Consider the following 14,548-nt stretch of genomic DNA (forward strand, 5'->3'; position numbering starts at 1 on the left):
ATTTGCAACACGCTTGCGAAGAAGAAGCATGTCATTGGCATCGAGAATGTCAAATTCCTCAAGGATCACCTATCCGGAGCCTGTGAAGCTGGGAAGATGACGAAGGCCAAGCATCCAGCGAAGACTATCATGACCACCACTCGTCCACTTGAATTGCTTCACATGGATCACTTTGGTCCTAATCATTATTCTGCTATTTCAAATGAAGCATCTCAATATGGCTTTGTTATTGTTGATGATTACTCTCGTTACACATGGGTACACCTTGTTACTTACAAACATGAAGTGCAGGAAGTCTTCAAACGATTTTCTTCAAGGGCTTCAACCAACTTTGGTGTGAAGATCAAGCACGTCAGAAGTGACAATGGCACTGAGTTCAAGAATTCTGGTCTCGATGACTATCTTGATGAACTTGGTATTACTCATGAGTTATCTGCTCCTTATACTCCTCAGCAGAATGGCATCATGGAGCGCAAGAACAGGACTCTTGCTGAGATGGCTCGTACTATGCTTGATGAATACAAAACGCCTCGTTGTTTCTGGACTGAGGCAATTGATACTGCGTGCCACATCATCAACAGAGTATATCTTCACAAGTTCTTCAAGAAGACTTCCTATGAACTCCTCACTGATAAGAAACCCAATGTAAGTTATTTCAAAGTCTTCGGTGCTAAATGTTGGATTAGAGATCCTCATCACAACTCAAAATTTGCACCGAAAGCACATGAAGGTTTTATGCTTGGTTACGGAAAGGACTCGCACACCTACAGAGTCTTCAACAATGTTCTTCACAAGGTTGTTGAAACTGTAGATGTGCGGTTCGATGAAACTAATGGCTCGCAAAGAGAGCACCTATCTACTGTGATAGATGAACCAGTACCTGAGGAAACTATCAAGTTCAAGGCTACTGAGGATGTCATTCCTACTGAAGAATCTGCTGAAGAATTCATTCCAGAACATGAAGAACGTCGAACTAATGCACCTGAAGAAAATACTGAAGAAAATGGTGCTGAAGAGAATGCTGATCAAATTCTTCAACGGCAACCAGCTCATCCTCGCATTGCAAAAGAAGTGCAAGTTGAAAAGATCATCAATGACGTCAAAGCGCCAGGTCCTCTCACACGCTCAAAAGCTTCACATTTATCTAACTTTTGTGGGCACTATGCTTTTGTCTCTATTACACAGCCCACTAAGGTAGATGAAGCATTTCTGGAGCCTGAGTGGATTCAGGCCATGCAAGAAGAATTACATCAGTTCGAGCTCAACAATGTCTGAGAACTGGTCAAATGTCCAGATCCTCGCAAGCACAATATCATTGGCACAAAGTGGATATACCGCAACAAGCAAGATGAAAACGGCCTTGTGGTGAGGAATAAGGCACGGCTTGTAGCTCAAGGCTACACACAGGTTGAAGGAATTGATTTCGATGAAACTTTTGCACCTGTTGCTAGACTTGAGGTTATTCGCATATTACTTGCTTATGCAAACCATCATGATATCACTTTATATCAAATGGATGTGAAAAGTGCCTTCCTCAATGGTAAGCTTGAGGAAGAAGTATATGTTGCTCAACCCCCAGGTTTTGAAGATCCAAAGAATCCTGACAAAGTCTTCAGACTCAACAAGGCCCTCTATGTCCTCAAGCAGGCCCCACGGGCGTGGTATGATACCTTGAAGGAATTCCTCATGAAGAAAGGCTTCAAACCCGGTTCACTTGACCCTACTCTTTTCACTAAATCTTATGATGGTGAGTTGTTTGTGTGCCAAATATATGTTGATGATATTATCTTTGGCTGTACTGACCAATGTTATAGTGATGAATTTGCCTATATGATGAGTGAAGAATATCAAATGTCTATTATGGGAGAGTTGAAATTCTTCTTAGGTCTTCAAATTCGTCAACAAAGCAATGGCATATTCATATCTCAGGAGAAATACCTCAAGGATGTACTGAGGAAATTTGGCATGCAAGATTGCAAAGGCGTCAAAATTCTTATGCCCACAAATGGCCATCTGTGCACTGATGAAAATGGTATTGACTTCGATCATAAGGTATACCGCTCCATGATTGGTTCTTTATTGTAGTTATGTGCATCTAGGCAGATATAATGCTTAGTGTTTGCATGTGTGCCCGATTTCAAGCTACACCGAAGGAATCACACCATAAGGCTGTGAAACATATTCTTCGATATCTAGCTCACACACCAACACTTGGATTATGGTACCCCAAGGGCTCGGCTTTTGATCTCATTGGATATTCTTACTCTGACTATGCTGGTGATCGTGTGGACCGCAAGTCAACATCTGGTACATGTCATTTCCTCGGACGATCTTTGGTCTGTTGGTCCTCGAAGAAACAGAACTGCATATCACTATCTACTGCTGAAGCTGAGGACATTGCCATTGGTTCTTGCTGTGCTCAATTGCTATGGATGAAGCAAACTCTCAAGGACTATGGCATCAACATGAAGAATGTGCCTCTCTTCTGTGACAATGAGAGTGCCATCAAAATTGCTCACAACCCAGTTCAGCACTCGAAGACTAAGCACATTCAGATTCATCATCATTTTCTTCGTGATCATGTGTTGAAGGGCGACATTTCTGTTGAGCATGTGAAGACTGAAGAACAGCTAGCCGATATCTTCACAAAGCCCTTGGATGAGAAGAGATTTAGCAAGTTGCGATGTGAGCTAAATATCCTAGAATCTTCGAATGTTCTTTGAAAAGGACACTCATCCTAACACTTCTGCAAAATTGATGACTTAGATGTGAACACATGAAGAAACCTTTTTCTTCAACCAATGAAGAATAACACTCTTAGTGTGAAGAAATTAACGAATAATTTGATTCTAGGAACCCTACGATAATTGTACGCGGTGTCTGAAATCATCATTCTTATACGGTGGGTCACGCCACCACCAAAAGTTGAAATTCCTCAATTATTCATATTCTCCAACTTTGCATTTCTTCACTGCTTCCGTCGTTTTTCTTCATTTGCTATTTATATATATAAGTTTGTGTCCTCTACAGCATTCACTTATTGCTAATTCTTCAAGTTGGTTCTTCTGCTAAGTGAATGTGATCGGACCCTTCCCCCTCTATGCTATACTCAACCCAATATATTCACAAATTCTTCATGTGCGTTCTATTTGAAACTCGTTCAAAATCTTCACTGTGTCCTTGTCAGCTGAAGAAATTGCGAACGGAACTTTAAAACCTATCCTATCAAAATTTTCGGCTTTGCCGCTCAAACCGTTCTGCATCCCAAGATATACTTATCCACTCACCCATGATCTAACACGATCTCCACTTCTCACTATGTGGGTGACACATGTCATGCGAATGAGAAGGGTCAGGGGCACGTTCGTCCAATTTCTTTGGGCGAGCAGTTTTTCACCGTGGCTATAAATACCCTCCTTCCCTTCCTCACTTCTTTTACTCCGCTCGATCTCTCTCTCTAGCTCGAGCTTCTCAAACCCTAGCGCCGCCGCTACTTCATCGCCGCCGGTGAGGAAGAGCTTCACTGCCTCGACCTCGTCGCGGACGTACTCATGCCGACCGTGGAAACCTTCACTCTGCCACCGCCGTAGCCGTCTTCCTCCGCCGAGTTAGGGCGTGGAAGATCTACACAGACGAACTTCATCTCCACACCTCACTGTTCGTCGTGTTCTTCATCTAGGGTAATTAAAAGTTACTTTTACTGCCCTCATTGATTCAAATGATTATCTACAAAATCTTCAAAAGTCTTTTTCTTCATAGCTTCACACACTAAACACCTCACAAGTCATCTGTTGTTGATTCGTTTCTCTAAGCATCATTTTTCTTCAAGATTCCTCAATTGTGTGGATCTTCGATCTATACAACTCTGGAACCTAAGACAAAGAACGCTTAGTGAAATTCTTCAAGACTCATCTGGTTAAATTCATCAAACTTGTTCTTTTTGAAAAACCCTCTGAGAACGCATATGACCTCTCCAAATTCCTCGCAACTATACTCTATTCACAGGTACACATGTCAGCTGCTGAATCACTAGGTTCTCATTAACTAAACTCATTTGCAGCGTTCCTCGAAGAAAAGTTGCATACTTCTTCAGAGAATTCGATTGTTCAAATTCCTCAACTGAAGAAAATGGCTGATGGTAAAAGGCCACAGAAAGGAGGAAAGAAGCCTGAGGTCATGACTGCCTTTGAAATCCTTGAGGACATATACAAAGATTACTGCACTCCTGATGAGGCCAAGTTTGGAAAAGAGGACAAAAATCAGCGCAAGGTGCGCATACAAAGGATAGAAAGGAGATGGGCAAGAGAATGGAGGGAGTACAGGTATGTAACTCGAAAATACATGAAGAAATTCGCACTCAATCCTCCATGCCCAAGAGCTCCATTGGCACCTGGCCAAATAGCTGATCCCACCAGCCTCAAGCGCGGTGAGGACTATCCTGACGAATGGGCCAAGCGCCAAGCCAAGTTGGCTAAGCAAGCCAGAGAAGAAGTGAGGAAATTCAATGAAGACTCTGCTACTGCTGCTGCCTCTGCTGAGGCCTCTGCTGTCAAGCCGAAGAAGGCTATGTTAAAGAAGCCTGCACGCAAGCCAAGTGCTTCACCAACAATGCCCTCAAGGCCAAGTTCCTCAGCAATGCCCTCACGGCCAGAATCCTCAAAGCCCTCACGGCCAATTCCTCATGCTGCTCCTGTTCCTAAAAAGTCCTCCGCTCCTCCGCCAAATTCTTCAACTATTCCGACAAAGTCCTCAGCACCTGTGCATCTTGCCTCGTGCCAAAGGACTGCAGGCATATCTATTGCCTCAGGTGTCTTAGCAAGTTCCTCAGTGTAGCGACCCGACCCGAATGGATCAAGTCTCTGTGCTTAAGTGTCATCCCCGGATCGGTATGCTGACACACACAGTACTCGAGGATTTATAACAGAGGTAAATAACATGTATAAGTAACGTAAATACTATTACCTCAATCCAAATAGCGGAAGTAACAAGGTTGTGGATTCCCATCAACACCAACGACAAAGTTGAGTGTAGAAATCGTAACCCTAACGTATGACTTACTCATCGTAAGATATCCTGCAACATGAGACGTTGCAGCCACAAAGGGTCAGTACATTGAATGTACTAGCAAATTCACACCAGAGGATAATGATGATTTAAGGCTATCACTACATGCATATTTGGCTGGTGGAAAAGCTCTATGGTTATAATGTTTTTGCGAAAAGCCAATTTTTCCCTACTGTAAAGGAATAAATTTTATTTAACTATCATGGTGGTTGTTGAACATTGAGAATGGTTGACAGCATTCTCAATCCCAATTAAGTAACATCATTAAAACCCAACAATATTCATTTAAAGTAACATGATGAGATTCACATGATAATCCAGGTACTAGATACTCAAGACGTCCATAACCGGGGACACAGCTAATCATGATTAGTTTATACACTCTGCAGAGGTTTGCGCACTTTTCCCCACAAGACTCGATCGCCTCCGTTTGGTTTCTCGCACTACATGGTGTTTGAGAAGACGGATGACCGAGACATAGTCTTTCAGAAGCGCTAGCACCTTACGATGGATAGACCGTTACACCTACTTTCCCCTACATCTGCTAGTCTACCCTGTAAGAGTTCGCATGACTTAATCAACTATGCTAGAGCCCATAATAGCTTGTGGCTGCACACGGAAGTTTCTAATATGAATAATCTCCTGATCCCTTTGAGCCTGGGTGGTGGTCCATAAAAAAACAGGCAATCCTGGTCTACCCAGGTGCCTAGACAGGAAATCCTGGAATACCCAGGTGCCTCAATCCACCCAGATGTGTGTTTAAGTTGCCACCTTAAGTAAACCATTAATTAACAATCTCACATCTGTCATGAATATCACTCACCCAATCCACGTCTACTAGCATAGCATGGCAATAGTAAGCAAATGTAGAAGTAACTCCCAAAGGTTTGATAATATAACAGGTAATAGGTACTACCTCAACTACTTCCCATCCCACAATTTAATTAGATCCTAATCATGCAATGTTTGAGGATTGATCTAATGCAATAAAACTGGGTAGTAGGAGGTATGATCAAAGTTTGAACTTGCCTGAAATGTTGATGAAGATGATTCACACTCATAACTCTTGATAGTTCTACTCGTCACACTCCGGTCAATCTATCGTAAGGAAGCAATAGTAACCAGACATAAGCAATCACTCAAAAGATCAGAAAGAACGAAGAAGACGATTCGGAAAACATCAAAACCAAGCAAATAACTCTTGCAACATAAAACAATTTCTAACAGTACCAAAATTATGTGAATTTGGCCTTATCAGAAAGTTTAGGTCAGGAGCTTCGATTTGCAAAAAGAATCAACTGAAACGGAGCTACGAAACTCAAGTTACGATCAAACGAAGTTTGAATTGGATTACTGGATAGAGGAGATCATAACGAAGATGTGGGCATTGGTTTCGTAGAATTTGGACTAACGAGTAAAAAGTTATAGTCGTTTGAAAACCAGGGGCTGATCTATAAATAAATACTCACAAATGAGTCCCTGGCAGAAAACAAAAAAAAGAAAAGAAAAGAAAAAAACTATCGAGCGAACGCTCGCTATAGAGACCTAACGAACAAAAGCGTTCGCTAACAAATCTAACCTAGCGAACATCCACTAAATAACTAGGTTAATAAAAACAAAACCGGGTTTAACAAAAAAACGAAACTGAAAAAAAAATAAACCGGATCGGACCGGGCAGTTTTTTTACCGGTCCACGGCGGTTTATCAGCAACGGCGACGGCGGCGGGTTCCGGCGACGACAGGACGGCGGCGGCGGCTCGGGTCCGGCCGGGGCGCCGGTTCCGGTCGTCCAGGAGGGCGGCGAAGGGATCGAGGAGGGGCGGCCCGGCAAGGCGAGGAGGATGGCGGCATCGGCGGTGGTCGACGGTGACGGGACGGAGCGGGGCGGCGGCGGTGGCGAGATCCAGCGGCGGCGGAGCTGCGGCGCGGGGCGGCGAAAGAGGAGAGAGAGGGGTCCGGGCGGCGCTCATAAAAGCGGAGGGGAGGTCGAGGCGTGGAGGAGGGGTAGAGGCAAAGGCGGCGGGCACGGTGTCCGCGACGGACACGGCGGCGGCGGTCTCCGAGCGGAGCTCCGGGACGAGCACGGGCGTCGGGCTGGGCCATGGCCTGGCCGGTTGGCTGGGCCGGCCCAGTCGAGGGGGGGGGATTTTTTTTAAGATTTTTTTTCCAGACAAACAAAACAAATAAAAACAAACAAAAATTAAATATTATATAGACATATAATATATCAAAATTTGCAGAAAAAGATTTTCTACAACATGGACATTTTTAATATGCCAAATATAATCCTCACAAAATAAGATAAATCAAAGAGTGCTACTGGTCTATTAAAATCCAATAAAAATCATTTTAAAAAATATCAAAATGATTTCAATTTTATTTATCTCCAATTTTCTGTTGTAGGGAATCATGTTACCCTAATTTCCATATATTTTATTTTTGGAGAAAAATAATTTGAATAAAACTCAAATAACTCCAAATTGAAAATAAATTCAAAAGAACTTTGAATTTAATTCTTTGAAACTCCCAACTCATATTTCATATAATTTGAAGAAGTCATTTTATCTTCTCTCATGAAAATCATTGAGCTGCATGAAGTTTATGAATTGAAATATTTCCAAATGAAATCCAATTATTTTGAAATACCCTTTCATTTAATTTAAATGGAAGAAGTCATATCATCTTCGCTCAAGGGTTTTGTATTTGAAAAGAGTTTGAATTCATGGAGATCAGAAAGCAAATATGAAAGTTTGGGAAAGTCCTTTTATTCCCTCTCATTTAACTTTCAAAAAGTTTTTCACCCACTTTCAGACAATCAATCAAATAATCAATCAAATCTATCTATTTATTATAACATTCCAAAATTTAGAATTTTGGGATGTTACACTCAGCTGCACCAAGTTCCTCAGCTGGTCCCTCACTGCTGAAGACAAAGTCAACTGCTCGACGCGGTCCTCGACCAAGTCCTCAGAAGAAGCAAGTCGCTTTCCAAGTGTCGTCTGAAGAAGACGAAGCTGATGATGATGAACTTGCAGAAATCATCAGAGATAGGCAAGTCAGGGCCGCTAGAGCCAAGGGAACAAATGTGCCACTGCTTTTGGATTCCAAGTTGATCCTCGAATACATTGATGTTTGGCACAAGGACCCCAACACTCCCATGCCTGACTTCAAGCTGACTCCTGGCCAAAGTCACATGCTGACCCACTTCATTCAAGAAGAAAAGTGGAAATTTGAGAAGGCCAGGCAGATCAAGAAAGCGCAGTACAAGAAAGAGCGCTATCTGAAGAAAAATGCTGTCTCTATGACAACTGAAGAACTTGTCACTATTGAAACTGAGATCAAGAAACTCAGTGATGAATTTGACGCATATCGCGCTGATTGGCTTGGAGCCAAGGTTCGTTTTGTGAAACTTGTGGATAACTTCACTTCCAATGTTGCTACCCCAACACAATAGGAAGTTCCTCAGGCTGAAGCATCCGCTTAGCCGACTGAAGAACATGCCAGCACCGCCGATGAAAATCAGGCTGCTGAAGAAAATGTGAGTTCTAGGGCTGATGACTGCATTCCAGCCGCTGAAGAAATTGCCAGGGCATCCACTAGTGGTGCGCCTAAAGAAACTGAATTAATCAGGGCAACTGCATCAGTTGTGCCTGAAGAAAATCAACCAAATTCCTCAGCTGCTCTTGCGCCAACTTCAACTCCAATCCTTCCATCTACATCAGATGTGAAGAAGACCAAGGCTGCAGAGCGTGCTGCAGTGAAGAAAAGGAAAGCATCAGCTACTTCAGATTCTTCAGCTCCGAAGAAGATGAAGCCTTTGATCAGTTCATTTGCTAATCCCATTGATGCTATTCCCATCTTAACTAGGCCATCAAAGGACCTTGTTCCTTTTGATGAAGAATATGTGATCCCTAGCGGATGTGATGAAGAAACTCCTTCTACTGCTTCGTCTGAGCAGTTGGATGAAGAAATTGAAGTGGATGTGATCCCTTCAACACCTATCATCTCCTCACCCATGCCTCAGTTCACAGCTGAAGAGGATGGCGTTGAAGAAATGGAAGATGAAGATGTGGATGTTGGCTGCTCCACACCCATACTCAGTGATGAATTCTGGGAAAGTCAGCATCCAAACTCTCCAATGTTCACACCATTGCAGCAAATACCTCAATCGCCTGCACCAACTGTTCAAATGGGCTCTGAAGAAACTCACCCCACTTCATCTGTGCATGAGGAAATTCTAGCCACTAGTGCTGAAGAAAATGCTGCTGCTGAACATCTGAAGACGCAGACTGCCATTGAAGAGGAACCAGAAATTCCTCAGCCTGAAGAACCTGCGATTGAGATTCCTGAGGTCGTGATGCAACTCACTGACACTCCTCTGCTGAAGCCAAAGGATCCATTCTCACGCAAGCAAAAGTTCAAGGCTGATGATTTCTTCGGCGAGCACGTATTCTTCGAAGATTACAACCCATATAACTCTGCTCGCATTAGGAAGAGGCGTTTCTGGACTGCTAGTCAAGCCAATTTCTATTCCTCAATGCTGTTCAACAAGGAGAAAATCTTCTATCATGAGCATATTCCTCACGTGGACATGGAATCTCTGTCGTGTTTCGCACCAGTCCTTAGTGTTCTTCACGATGTTGGACTGTTAAACTTTTGCTTTGACATCTGCGATTGGAATGAAGAACTGATTCTTCAATTCTATGCAACGCTGCACATCACAGGAGATTCTGAAGATTTGAATTCATGGGTGCTGGAATGGATGTCTGAAAATACTCACTACACTGCACCAACCTCTGAATTGCTTCATGCCTTACCACTCAGTCCTCCCCTTGAAGAAGCTCGTTGCGTCTACAGTGAACCTGAGCTGACAAATCATTACATGCAGGTGCTGATGACACCTTTGAAGCCGGGTCAAGCACCAAGAACCAAATTCCTCGTGAGGGAATTGCTTTACGAGCCCAGAACTGTCTATTGTATTCTTACGAGGACAATCAGTCCTATCAAAGGCCACGACTCATCTGATGAGGAAATTGTTGGCATCATGAAGAATCTGGTATTCAACATCGTTCATGGCATTCCTATCAATTATCATGATTTCTTCATGAGGACTTTGGCAAATGTTGCACTGTCTCCGTTTGAGCTGAAGCCTTATGCACCTTGGATTATGAGATTCCTCAGGACAAGGTCTTCACTCAACTACAAAGCTGATTTTCAGAATCACCTCAGCTACTTGCCCCCAATTGAAGTCCTCAAGTAGACTTATTCCTCAGTTAATGAAAAGGGCAAGGCACCAGCTGTTATAGATGAAGGCATTCGTCCATTGGATGGTCAATTTCGCAAAGCTGCTTCTTATTCCACCAATGATGACTCTGCCACACATGACTCTGCCAATGCACCCAAGTCTACTCCTCAAGCCACTACTCCACACGTGATGACTGACGGTGAACTCCTGCTTAGTCTTCATCAGAAGGTGGATTGAAATCACAAATGGGTTAAGCGTCGGTTTGGTTCACTTCTTCACAACATGACTGCTACACACAATGCAGTGAAGAAAAACCATTACTACCTCCATCAAGTCTTTGGTCGCACCTGGGCAATCCTGTCACATCTGTATGGTGAAGAAGATCTGAAGAAAATGGGTCTCAATGAAGATTTTGACTGGTCTGCACCTCCACCGAAGAAATTCAAGAAGGTCAAGGTTCCTTCTCTGGTGGCCAGCTCATATTCTTCATCGCACGACACTGATGAAAATGAAGACTTGGACGACACTGCGGCAGGCCCTACTACAACAAATGACCCCAACAATGCTGGCGCTCCTTCATCAACTTGATATTCTTCAGGGGCGTTAGTCCTCATATTCGAACCTTTTGGTCATTTGATGACAAAGGGGGAGAATTTTGAGTTAGTCTTCAAGCGGGTCTTTCTATATGGGCGTTTTTTAAAAGTTACAACTCTCGTTCTTCTGAGACTCTTATTGGATCGAGTTGTAAACTTAAACCCAATGGTGATATGATACTCTTGATGCGTTTTTCTGCATGCTTATTCCTCATTAAATATTATTGCACGCATGCTGAATTACATCAGTCACCATATTTCATCATGCATTTCAAATTCTTCACTGCTATATGTCAAATGCGTGTATGAATTACAAGATATAGGGGGAGATCTCCATGATTCAACTCTTCAAGTGTGCATTGCTTCAAAAGCAAATTCCTCACTATGCACATCTTCAGGGGGAGTTCTTCTATATCTTGCAATCAAATTCCTCAATATCAGTATTTACACTTCATATGTTTATCCCCGTTGAAAACTTAACCTATATTGTCATCAATCACCAAAAAGGGGGAGATTGTAAGTGCATCTAGTGCCCTTTAGTGATTTTGGTGTATTGAAGACTTATAGGTTAAGGGACTAATGCGTTTGTGAGTGTACACAGGTCTATAAGTCTATGAGGAGTTTGATATTTACAGAGAAAGTCGACCCCTAAAAATGAAGTTCTTCGACTGAAGACTTTGGATTTTTGAAGACTTTCTGAAGACTTTGAAAGTGAAGAAATTGGTGTGACCTTGAAGACTTGGTATTCATTCGAGGAACATGAAGCGTGAAGACTTTTGTTTTCGTAGTTTCATTTTCTCTTTCTTGAGTCATAGGAAACACCGTACTGTTAAAGGGGGTCGAGGAAATACTAAGGAAAATTTCCATGTGATGCTCAACTCAATATCCTACACCTACCAATCCCTTCGAGTGAAGCCATTGGAAATCTCATACAGTCCAGTCATATTCTTCAGTGATAGAGACGAAGTTCTTCTGGTCTCTGAGGAATTTGTTCTGACTGAGGAGTCAGGAATTTGCCAGTGCGGATTGCCTACACAGTGAGGAACATGATATCCTGAGGATTTTGCTACTCAAAATTCTGACTGTTGCTGTGCTATGCGCCAGCTGTCCCAAAATATCTATCCACCTAATGGTCATATCATTGAAGGGCATTTATGTCTTATCATGTCGGGCTGCTCCCTAGGCTATAAATTGCCGCCCCCTACAACCACTAGCTGGTTGGCTGCTCCGAGAGAAACTGACACTTGTCATTTCAGAGCAACCCATCCTCCGAGGACTTTGAGCGAAAATCATCAAGTGAGGAAAAACACAAACACCTACAAACTCCAAGTGATTGAGCATCACTGAAAAGATTGATCCTGTGTGGATCCGACGCTTGTTACCTTTGAAGACTGTGCTTCTTCCAGACGTTTAGGCGTCATGGTTGATGTCTACTACACAACCTTCTTCTTGTAGACGTTGTTGGGCCTCCAAGTGCAGAGGTTTGTAGGATAGTAGCAAATTTCCCTCAAGTGGATGACCTAATGTTTATCAATCCGTAGGAGGCGTAGGATGAAGATGGTCTCTCTCTCAAGCAACCCTGCAACCAAATAACATGCAACAAAGAGTCACTCCAAAGTCACTAATAGCGGAGAACGAACGAAGAGATTATGGTAGGGTACGAAACCACCTCAAAGTTATTCTTTCCAATCAATCCGTTGGGCTATTCCTATAAGTGTCACAAACAGCCCTAGAGTTCGTACTAGAATAACACCTTAAGACACAAATCAACCAAAACCATAATGTCACCTAGATACTCCAATGTCACCTCAAGTATCTGTGGGTATGATTATACGATATGCATCACATAGTATCAGATTCATCTATTCAACCAACACAAAGGACCTCAAAGAGTGCCCCAAAGTTCCTACCGGAGAATCACGATGAAAACGTGTGCCAACCCCTATGAATAGGTTCATGGGCGGAACCCGCAAATTGATCACGAAAACATACATCAAGTGAATCACGTGGTATCCCATTGTCACCACAGATACACACTGCAAGACATACATCAAGTGTTCTCAAATCTTTAAAGACTCAATCCGATAAGATTACTTCAAAGGGGAAACTCAATTCATTACAAGAGAGAAGAGGGGAGGAGAAACATAGGATCCAACTATAATAGCAAAGCTCGCGATACATCAAGATCGTGCCAAATCGAGAACACGGGAGAGAGAGATCAAACACATAGCTACTGGTACATACCCTTAGCCCCGAGGGAGAACTACTCCCTCCTCGTCATGGAGAGCACCGGGATGATGAAGATGGCCAACGAAGAAGGATTGCCCCCTCTGGCAGGGTGCCGGAACGTGTCTAGATTGGTTTTCGGTGGCTACGGAGGCTTCTGGCAGCGGAACTCCCGATCTATTGTGCGTTCTGGAAGTTTTAGGGTACGATGATATATATGGGTGCAGGAAGTACGTCGGAGGAGCTACGGCGGCCCCACGAGGCAGGGGGGCGCGCCCCCCACCCTCGTGAGCACCTCCCGTATCTCCTGACGTGGAGTCCAAGTCTATCTGGTGGCTTTCGTTCCAAAAATAACTTCTCCAGTTGATTTCGTTCCGTTTCGACTTCGTTTGATATTCCTTTTCTTCAAAACACTGAAATAGGCATAAAACAGCAAATCTGGGCTGGGCCTCCGGTTAATAGGTTAGTCCCAAAAATAATATAAAAGTGGAAAATAAAGCCCAATATTGCCCAAAACAGTAGATAATGTAGCATGGAGCAATAAAAAATTATAGATACGTTGGAGACGTATCAAGCATCCCCAAGCTTAATTCCTGCTCGTCCTTGAGTAGGTAAATGATAAAAAGATAATTTTTGATGTGGAATGCTAGTTGGCATAATTTCAATGTAATTCTTCTTAATTGTGGCATGAATATTCAGATCCATAAGATTCAAGACAAAAGTTCATATTGACATAAAAATAATAATACTTCAAGCATACTAACTAAGCAATTACGTCTTCTCAAAACAACATGGCCAAAGAAAGTTATCCCTACAAAATCATATAGTCTGGCTATGCTCCATCTTCACCACACAACATATTTAAATCATGCACAACCCCGATGACAAGCCAAACAATTGTTTCATACTTTTGATGTTCTCAAACGTTTTCAATCTTCACGCAATACATGAGCGTGAGCCATGGATATAGCACTATAGGTGGAATAGAATGGTGGTTGTTGAGAGGAAAAAAAGGGAGAAGATAGTCTCACATCGATTAGGCGTATCAACGGGCTATGGAGATGCCCATCAAAAGATATCAATGTGAGTGAGTAGGGATTGCCATGCAACAGATGCACTAGAGTTATAAGTATATGAAAGCTCAACAAAAGAAACTAGTGGGTGTGCATCCAACTCGCTTGCTCACGAAGACCTAGGGCATTTTGAGGAAGCCCATCATTGGAATATACAAGCCAAGTTCTATAATGAAAGATTCCCACTAGTATATGAAAGTGACAACATAGGAGAGTCACTATCATGAAGATCATGGTGCTACTTTGAAGCACAAGTGTGGTAAAAGGATAGTAGCATTGTCCCTGTCAGAACCCCGACTCAATGCCACATCGATCTAGCATGTAACACCTCATATCACTTTGCGGCC

Source organism: Triticum dicoccoides, chromosome 2A, assembly GCF_002162155.2.
Source record: "Triticum dicoccoides isolate Atlit2015 ecotype Zavitan chromosome 2A, WEW_v2.0, whole genome shotgun sequence".
NCBI classification, from domain to species: Eukaryota; Viridiplantae; Streptophyta; class Magnoliopsida; order Poales; family Poaceae; genus Triticum; species Triticum dicoccoides.